The sequence below is a fragment of the Sinohyriopsis cumingii genome, chromosome 1 (genome assembly GCF_028554795.1).
Source record: "Sinohyriopsis cumingii isolate HCF-2022 chromosome 1, ASM2855479v2, whole genome shotgun sequence".
NCBI lineage: Eukaryota > Metazoa > Mollusca > Bivalvia > Unionida > Unionidae > Sinohyriopsis > Sinohyriopsis cumingii.
Genome location: NC_142961.1, coordinates 136,059,508 through 136,070,741, shown reverse-complemented (window position 1 = coordinate 136,070,741; position 11,234 = coordinate 136,059,508).

Below are 11,234 nucleotides of genomic sequence, written 5' to 3'. Positions count from 1 at the left end.
TTAGAGACTATGTTCATAAATAAGTCAGTCCACACCCTCATGTCACTTGCACTGTAGACTTGATTTTGGACTGTACAAACTATGATGCTGTTGTGATCTCTTGAATTAGTCCTTGTTCCATAAGCAGCCGTGACAACCGGTTATCATGATATAATTACTCTTATTTTACACTGAATTCTAACACACCTAGAATATTTTGATAATATACACAATAATGCCTCACAATATTGAAAGATGATTCTACTCTTCGGCCAAGAAAATTCCGCAAAGATATGACTATCTTTGATAGACATGGAAATCTGGCAACAATTCCCATACGTTGTCCCTCCTTAAATTCTGAAGTTAAACAGTTTGGAGTTAGAGAACTTCGAAATCATCCTAGTTCAAATCCTTGTCAAATTTAGAATGTTAGCCGTTACTGTAAAGCTCTTTATGGCACAAAAAGCAAAATGCTAGTCCCAGCGTTCTGTTTTCATACAGATTGACCAATTACGTTCCCATCGACTTTGCATTCAAGCTCTTGTCATTGCCGCACAATTTTCAAATGGTTATTCAATCTCGTATCCCGCTCGAAAATTCGAATCGCCATGTTTAGCAAACATGCTTATTCCCATCAGTTTCCGTTACGCGACGATTCATTGGGCAAGTACAAAATGTTTACTAATCAGATAGCTCTTTACAGCGATCGTCTGTTAAGAATAAACGAAACAAATACTTATTAGAAAGCTCGTTGCGAAATGGGACTGGATAGAACATTATTATAACAAAAAATGTTTCGGAGACGATATTAAAAATGGGTCCATATCGAGGAAAACCAGATTCAGGTCAGGAGAAAACGAAATTCTGTTTTAAAACGGAAAACAAGATGAAAACTTAAATCCAACTGAAGTTAAACAAAAATACAACAAATTTGAAAAAGAAATATAAGAAGGAAAGATGTGGAAAGAAGTTATAATCTGTGCCCAAAATAAACAATAAAATTACAACTATCAGAAACAGGAAATATAAATGCTGCTGAAAATCATTCAAATTGCACATGAAACAATACAGTTTATTATATCTTATTGATATTTTTATTGAATTGTCAGTGATATTGCAATCACAAAATATCACTAAATTTTCAGTCATTTAACTTTACAGGCCTTTTTAAACTGACGTAAATGACTAAGTTCTTCATTCCGCCTAGATGTTGGTTAGAAAATAAACAAAGTCCAGATTCCTCCTTTCATATAAATAGATTCCAGTGACCAAGTTCCTAATTCCACCTAGATGGTCGGTGGAAAATCAACCAAGTCCACAATTATTGACCAAAGATGTATTATATAGCAGGAATTTTGAAAAAAAAATCCATCTTAGAGTTAGACAGACTCGAGATGAATTCATCTTTGACTTCTCCCATGTCCGCCATTGTATTAACCAGATTTTTAACATTTTAGGCAGATTCCGCCTGGAGTCTGCTTAAGTTCCACGTGGAATCCGCCTAATTATTTTGTACGGGCCATATTCCATGGAACTTTATAAAGGTCATTTGTGTTAATATTGGTGAAAAAAATCATTGAAACCATTTGCAATGTCAGTGTCATCAGTGACTTAGGTGTCATTTACCTTAAGTGAGTGAATCTTATTTGTCTGATCTTTGTGTTACTCCTGTGAGTTCATTGAAGACTTTCCAAATGGAGTTTGTGTTGGTCATTTTGGTTTAAAGCAATGATTGATAATAAGGTATTTTGTTTAGCTTTTTTGATCATACTTGTTGGGTTTTTTTTCTCCAATCTTTATATTGTGCATGGTTTTTCCGTTAGCCTTGAATTGGTCTCGTGTTATCATAGCATCAAGGATTTCAGTAGTAAGCCAATATAGGTTGGATTTCATTTTTTACTCGATGTACTTACAGTGGTGCATGCTTAGAGACTATATCCATAAATAAGTTAGTCCACGCCCTCCGAGCTGCATCTCTGTTATCCAAATTATGGTTCATATTCCATGAAACTTTATAAAGGTCATTGAGAAATTGTTCTTCAGTAAAAATTTTGAACGATCTGTGATAGTTTTGTGTGTATTTTTCTTACTTCTCTTGTATTTAACCTTTCTTGTCAAAAAAGTAGGATAGTGGTCACTAAGAACATCTGGTACATTAACACAAGCCACATTGTCTGGTAGGTTGGTATAAATGTGATCACCAAGAGTGCTTGATTTTTCTGTTACCCTTGTGGGCTCATTTACCAGCTGGACTAGGCCTAATGTATCAAAAAATTCCATCCAGTTGTTCCTTATTTGAGTATTGAGAAGGTCTTTATTTACATCACCAAGTATACATCTTTCTTTCTCCAGTGCAAGAACATCTTCCATTGGTTCAAAAAGTTATAATTCCAAATTGCTTTGGAGGAAGGCTACCTATAAATGAAACCAACTATGAATGATTTTTTGCATTATTTTGAGAAATTTCCACCCAGATACTCTCAATTTCATGCGACTCCAAGTTAAGTCACCATTCTGCATTTACATCTTCCCTAATTTGTACAGCAAGACTTGCCCCCCGCTATCTCTCTGTCCCTGGTAATGGTTTATTGTAGCCTTGACAGCGAAATAGATTATCATTGTGGTTAGTATACAAGTTGGTTTCAGCGAGTCCTAAAACATGTATATTATTTTCCTTGGAAGACAACATTAACTTAATCTGATCTATTTTTCCACAAATACCTTGTACATTTAAGTGACCCATTTTCAAACATTTTGTATTTAGTTTCATATCAATTATATGTATGTCATCATGCAATGGGATACACACTGAGATTGTCTCCATACACCTTTTATCATTCTGACAGCCTATTTCATATTTAAATGTTCATAAACACACACACGCATGCATATATATATATATATATATATATATATATATATATATATATATATATATATATATATATATGAATCTACTAGGTACATTTAGATTTTTTGTAAACGAAATATTGACATTCCCCTCTTTGCCACAAGGAGGTAGTCCTGATATCATTATTTTACATGTATCTGGATACAGCAAACTTTCTGATTTGATTTAGTGACCTTCCCTCACTGGCATCATTTCCACCTACTAAAATAATAATGCCCGTGACGTCGATTTTTGCATGTCTTAGAGTCTGTACATCTGTTTTAAAGTCTCCTTGGTATTATACTTTTCAATATTGAGGAGCCAATTATTAGTCCTATCTTTTCTGGTTTGTGATTTCATGTGTTGGACTCTGGTGGTTTGTATTTCAGACACATCTCTTGGAGGAATGAGTGCTAAAATTCGTGTCTCAGTTGCGTGAGCTAATCAAGCTGATGTTGATACATTTATCTAAGCACTGAGAAATGCAGTAATTGGTGCAGGCAACAGACTTGTATGAGCTGAGGGCCATGGGTGTACACTTACTGCTGTTGCAGGTGTGACACATGCCTGACATGGGGGTACTGTTGTTTGCAATGCAAGGTTACTTTGGGTATCAGTTTTTATTTGCATGGTCATTTTACATTTTCTCTTGGCTGGTAATGGGCTTTTCTGTGTCTGAGCATCTTACATTGTCGCTATTTGGGTGTCTGTCTGAATTGCTATTTCACATGAGGTTACTTGCTCATTAATCCTTTCCTGTGCCGACTTAACAGCATATAAGTGTAGTTTTAATTCTTCAATTTGGGCCTCCAAGTTACTAATTGTTTTTTATGTACAAACATGGAAAAATCATTATGTTTTAAGCCATCACAGCTGTGGTCACCATTTATGGAGCATGTAGTTGCCTGACACTCGGGAGGGGGTGTACATTTTATTGCCCGAGTCATCGAGGTCAAAGACTTTAGGAGCCGTTTCATGTGTGGTACTAGATCTAGTTACTGGTGTAGATGTCAGCAATATCTGCCTTTAGCATGGGTATTCTTATCCTGTCTACATTTACAGATAATATGATCTAATTATGTGAAACAGTTTAGCCCCTGTACATGTAAGACACATTTTGTTTCATACAATGTAGCTGTCACAGTGTTTTTCTCTTGTGTTCTGTAGATAGTACCATTTTGCACACAATGAACTGCATGAAGTCATGCAGGGTTCTGAATCCAACATCTGTTTTACAAACTCAAACTTGTGTGGATCTATATGCACAGTGATACTGTATTTATTATGTTTGACCCTCAAGAGTTCTGGATAATTACCAGCCATATTGGATAACTCCAAAATCAACATCTGTACCATTGTTTTCATTTCTACTTTGAACATGATTCCTTCCTGCATGGGATTATCTGTGAGGCTCTGATCTTCAGGTATTATCAAACACACTAAAGTAGAGAATGATGCAGAAAAGGTGACATGGCGTAGTTATGGCAGGTACGATGGTGCTGGTGCTTCAGACAGTTATGTGTTGTCTAAACTTATGCTTTGGATTCCCCAAGAAAAAGCCCCCCACCCCCCCAGTAGTCAAATCCATGTTTCATGTCATTACTATAGTCTGTCTGAACATACATGATTTCATTCCTCGTGATTACTCCCTACTATGTGCCGTTTGATGTGACTTCTGATTGCATTTAAGTGCCCAACAAGGTTTCAGCTCACCACGGTGCTCGTTTGCGGCATTTCAAATCACGAATGATATGGGAATGCAACTGGTAAGTTCGACAATATTTTCAAAACGGGTAGTGGCTGAGGTCTCAAGGAATTTAAAAAGTCAGCAAGAACCCACCCAAGACCTTTGGATAGACTTTTAAAGCAATCAAAGTCAATACATTGGCCAAGACCAAATTGTGGACACAAGCTTAGTCTTCCTAGAACATCTTTATTAAGTTGTACCAGATTTATTACTTCCCTCTCGAGCATCTAGGCCTGGTTAAGCAGACTGTGGAGGACATGTACTTAAAAGAGTGTGCAAATGAGGACACACATTTTTGATGTATCACCATGATGATACCCAACAAGACTCTAATGCACTTGTGGAACATTCGTATATTTTTCTCAAACTTGGAGTGGGTAATTTAAGCAGCAACATTAAAAATAATTTAACATCTGTGTAAACTTGTTACATTATGCTGAGGTTAGCTCAAAAAGATCTCAGTCACAATGGAAAAAATAGTTAATTTCATTCTACTGATGTTGATACCAATGCAGTTGCAACAGTTTGAAGTAGTCACATGTCATCACCGTGGGATAACTCTTTAAGTTTTTGGTGGCATGGATCAGTTGAGGTTGAATCAGTAATAGTCACTTAAGTGCGCTCATTTGTCAGTTTTGATTTACCAGTACATAAAATGAAAAAAGGTCAGCATAGTATTTCTGAAATGTATGTATACATCATGAACTCAAAGCCAAAGACTCTCAGAGTCTTTATATGTTTCGAAGCCAAAGGCTCGCAGATGATGATTCCCCACAAATAGGAATTGGCCTGTGGATCTATATCATCCAGCCTAGTAAACGCCAATTCCATCAACTCTTTTGGGGCAGGGGTTGGCATGGTGATTAGTTAGCTCCAGACCAGCTTGTCTTAATGTATCTTTAGCTGCACTTGGACCTTCCACCACATGTACATAGTTCACATCATGTGTGAGTATGTTCAAGAGGAACCGAGCACACTATTGGAAGAAGAGGTATGAAGAAACCATTTCATTTGCATTACTTCCTTTTTGGAAGAACAATGAATCTGCTAATAAACATGGAATTTAAATGCGGATTGTGGTTAAGGACACCAAGTTAGAAAATCCCCAACAGGAATACAAGGTCCGAGTACTTGTTCTGCTTTGCTGTTTGAGATGCATCACCTTGGTAAGTTATCAGACAGAAAAAGAACTCATTCACATGCAGGTCCTCCAGCCACAAATGAAAAGCGTCCAAAACGGTTTCCATCTCAATGATGTTGACTTGTAAATAATGATCCTGAAAGGGGGGACTCCTATGGTAATCTGAAATGGTAGGATACTTGCTCCCCAAGCCCCCCTGTGCTCGTATAGTGATCATGATTGCCGGAGGTTATGCTTGCAGAGGTATTGCCAATGCACTTCCATAGTGGTTTCCTTGCCATCGAGATGTAACCTCACATTGTTGCCGATTGTGCGAGTTGGCTCAACGGTCACAGGTTCAGTCTCCACTTGGAGCATGTAATCATTCTTATGGAAACCGGGCAATAAAGCGACCAATGAGTAAAACGTCCATTACCACATTGAGCAACACTTGTCCGGTGATGGAATTCTCTAGGAGTTAACTTGGATTGCTCCAAATAGTAATGGAACCTACCATTACATTAAATTCTCATTCCTGGAGGACACCTTATTTTTACTTAACATCAAGTCCAGACCTAGCTGACCAAACCATGAATGCTAGAGATATTGTTGACAAGGAGATCAAAAATGAAAGCAAAGTTACATGTGAAATCATGTCTTACTCCCAAATTTTAACTCATCTGCTGCTACTTGCCTGGTGTAGGCAAATCACAGACCTTCTGGAAGCCGTTTGAGTGGGGGCATAAAATCATGCTTCTTTCAAGTCCACACTGATTCCACAATGGAAGGCGTTATAACTGCATTTCCATCACAAACTCAAGAGTGTAAGTGTTAACTGAATGTGGTTAGGGTTGAGGACCAACTGATAAACTAGAAAGAGCACTGGCCAAATATTTAGTAGGTGCACTGAGATGATGATACAGACTCCCCAGAAAACTACTGTTGGGTCCCCATTTTGACATGGTAAATCTTTACCATTCAGCCTTGAAAGATTGGAACCTTTCCCTTACTGGGATTTGATATGGGGGGGTGGGGAGGACCTGTATGTATGTCATTTGAGGTATTGATGGTCTTCTAGAATGCTTATGAAAATGATGGACCTTCTCTGACTCTTCCACTTAGTTCAGGAGTTGTGTGTGTGTGTGTGTGTGTTTGGATTTTTAACATAGCTTTAATAATGTTTCAGTCATTTTGCTATGATGTCTGTAATGTGACAGTTTATAGTGATGTCTAGCAGTGGGGCATCATGCCGCAGACATGTAGCACAATGTCCCACCCAGTCACATTATCCTGACATGGCAGGCCGATCAGTTCTAATACTAACCTCTTAATGCTGAGCGCCAAGCGAGGCAGCTGTTAGTACCATTTTTGTAAGTCTTTTGTATGACTCGGCCAGGGATGGAACCCACAACCTCCCGCATCCTAGGCTGACACTAACCACTAGGCGGTTTCAGGAGTTGTAAGATTGTTTCCCAGTAGTATGCAATCTAGGGACATCCCTGTGACTTTTGTTGGTTGCCTTGCAAATCCCTCTGCTGTAACTGAGACTGAGAGGGATGGTGGTATGTTGTGAATTCTGTCAACTTGATCATTAAAAAGAAACAGATGATGAAGGCTGTGATCATATCTTCGGCCATGATTGGTCTGTAAGGTGGAGGTTGTTGTAAGTTCATAGCTGTTCTTACAGCTACAGTTTTTTGCACCTACCAGGTAAATGGTATAAAGTACATCATCCTATGAATGTCCCAGCTTATTTTAGTCAGATTTTGGATGGGTTGTCATAAATATGTATCCAAATGGAAAATAGAGTGGACATTTGTGATAACATACATCTGCAGATGCTTGAAGCTTGTAATTGTTAACATACTCTTTTTCAAAGTGACCATAACATTTCAGATTGTGGAAGCATTAAAAGAATCTTCCATAGACAATTTTCATCTCTCAGAACTGTACACCCAGTAGGTGATGTTGAGAAACAAGGGTAGGAATCTGATGGGATTGGATGGGAAACTTCAGTCCAAACCTGCAAGGCAAAGTTTCATTCAACCATGTAGTATCTAATAATGGTGTGGGAACCTGAATGCCAGTTTTGTTGTTTATAGATTAAGGTAGTGAATTTTGAAAACTGAGGCCTTATGATGGACATCATATGCTGGAAGTCTTTTGCAGGAACTATGCAGGTAAGACTGAACCATGAAGGTGTCTATATAAACTGTACATACTCCACAGGAAGTGATTAGAAGCACTATGTAGTAGACAGATTTATGAGAGTACCCATATAGACTGGACAAGTACCTAGCAGATTTCAGGATTGTTGTTGTTGTTGTTGCTGTAGGGTTAACGTCATTTTTCAGCACATGATAGGCTATACATGGCGGCCAGTATTAATGGTGGAGAAAGAACCCGGGAAAACCCCGGAAAGAACCACCAACCCACGAGAAGCTTCAGGCAAGCTTTCTCACATACCCCCTAGCAGAGGAAGAGATTGGCATCACTATGAAAGTCGAGAAACAGGAGAATTTTTGTTTCCTGGAGGCTGATACTTTATGATCAATTGTAGTGACAGACCATTGCAATCAGAGATATATGGTAGAGTCCGGTTGTAAAGGAACATGGCCATTTTGGCTGGCATGACAACATCCAGTTCTCAAGGTTAGGATGGGGTATGGGATATTGATCCACATATCTGGTCTGTAAATGCAATATGTGAGGCTCTAACTTATGCTTCTTGCTGCTCTCCATCTGGCTGCCCAGAAGTGATATGGTTAGAACCCTCGTGTGCAAGCAAATGTTTTGATATCTTAAGATTTGATTGACTTCTGTCCATAAAATGCAAGTCCCACATGTCTTCAAGGAATGTCAACCAGAAGAAAATTTACATGTTGAGTGGTTGTCAGACTGTTCTCTCCTATAGTATAAATCTGCAAGACAAAATAGAACAAACCCTATATACACTCAGTGTATTGAGTTTCCTGCCTTTTGAATTTGCGAGTATCCATGCAGATATAGTTACTATGATAAACACCTGTAATGAAGTGCAGTGACCTGTATAGGTAGAGAATTACAGTATTTAGAAAGATGATGCTAAATAATCAATTCTAGTTAAAAAATACCCTGTATGCAGGTGAACTGACTGCCTGTACTGGCAGAGTCTGGGCGGAGTTATGTGCACAGTAATAATGCTATTGTTGTGTAATGATGAATCTGCACTTGTGTATTTAGTTTTGAATACAGCATACATTCAGTTACTTTGTTTCTTTCTGTGTATTTTGTTAATATATTTAAGCATTAGTAAGAATAAGAAAATGAACAAATAATAAAAAGGTTACTGCATTTGTATGGGAAAATATGAACTCGTTTTGTCAGATGGATATACTGCACTCCCATGGTTGTGCAGTATTCCATCCAAAAAACTTGTTCACATTTTCCCATACAAATGCAGTAACCTATAATTATTGATTGCCTATAAAGATAAAATAACTGAATCATCACTTGTAGCAACTGGTATGAACTGGATGCTTGAGTAAACAATGTACACAAAACCTGCCTGTACTAATCCAACCAGAGTCGAAGCTGTACAGTCATATAAGCAAGTTTTCTACATCATACACAAAACCTAAAAAAGGAACTGAAGTATCATTATTAATACTTACAAAGTAGGCACTACAATATCCCTTATGAAAAATGTTAACTGTAAGAAAAGGAAAAATGATAAATTATTCAGATTGTTTTAGGGTTTAATGCCATTTTTCAGCACAATATAGGCTATACATGGCATCAAGTATAAATGGTGGTGGGAGAATCTGGTAGAACTCTGGAAAGAACCACTGACCCATGCGAAGTTACTGGCAAGCTTTCTCACATACCCACATTGGCCAAACCCAAGACTTGAACCAACGCAGATAGAGGTGAGATGGCAGTGATCCATAACAGTGAGCACTTTAGATCATTTTGGGCCCCACTGATACAGGTCAAATCAATAAAGCGGCTACAATTCAGACACTATGAGAAGATAACTGTATGTATCTTGACTCGGGTAGAAATTTTACAGCAATATTAAACGAGATTTCTATATCATGCACCAATCATGCCCTTATAGCAATTTTAAGGTCGTACCAATGTGACTGATGCAGATAAGTACCAAAAAGATACCCGTGTTAAGCGTGAAAAGTGAAACATAGAAAATTTGAAAACTTTATCGATGGCAAAATACAGAATATAAAAGTTGAAAATTTACAGACTATACTTGCCTTCGAAGGCGAGACTCCTTCCAACTTGTTTAAGGTAGAAAACTCCCATACTCCTTGTATAGATTTTGTGAGACCTCTCTGTTCTAGAGAACATGCTACTCAGCATGAGTGGAAGTACTGTAGCAACTGACAATTTCATGGGATTTATATACCATGACACCAATCCCTGTACCATGGGGAAATCACTCTGCCTGACCACCACCAGGTGGGCAGATAATTTTTATTTTTTATCAAACAGAATTTTAAAACGTGTGGGTAAGATTGATCTGTGAGGTAGTAGTTTTCCTAAGTTAATGATTAGTAATGTATTGGAAGAAGAAACTAATTGGTACTTCAACATTCAGCATTCCTCAGCATACATAGCTCTTCAGCCAAATGAAATGCCATTTCAGGGCAGCAACAGGAGTCAAGCTAAGATTTTAATTTTAATAAATGACTTATCCATCTTGACAAAAGGTTGGGAAGTGGGAACAAAGCATGAAATGCAGTGTATATGTGTGCATTGGGTTTTTATTTTAACTGTCTCCTCTGATTCTCCGTATTTTACAATTAACATTGTTTTTAAGTAACAGTTTATCTTCAAGTAGAAAATTCTGTCTTTCATGTGCATTCTAAACATATTTTGTAAGTGTACGAAAGTATGCAGTGTATTTATACCAAAACGTGATCATGGAGAGATATATACATGTACATGGATGGCTGGATGGAAAAGAGATGAATGAACATAAATAAAACAAACTTTATTACAATCACCATCATTATAAAAACATCATTTCACTTCAATATCATCAGTAAGAAATTCATTGATCATTTAGAACTTTTGAAGATTTATAATAATAATAATAATAATGAGGACTTTGTATAGCGCCTAATCTTTAGAAGCTCTAAGTGCTTTACAACATTAGACAACACCTATAACAAACATAATAATATTATTACAAAAACAAACAACACGAAATTAGAAAAACATTAAAAAATAAGAAACATGCTGAGAATATTTCAGGTAGGAAACATTATTAGGTCTTTAAGTTTGTTCTTGCAGTTGAAATAAGAGTTTTGAGAGCCCTCTTGAATGTGATCACTGTGTCTTTGTGTCTAAGTTCACTGGGCAATTCATTCCACATTGCTGGGCCCTGGTATATGCAAAAGAACGCTGTCCATATGACTTTGTTTTTATAGTGGGAATAATGAGTATACAATTGTCAGAAGAGGAGCGCAAGTATCTTGCTGGTGTGTACACATGGGTGA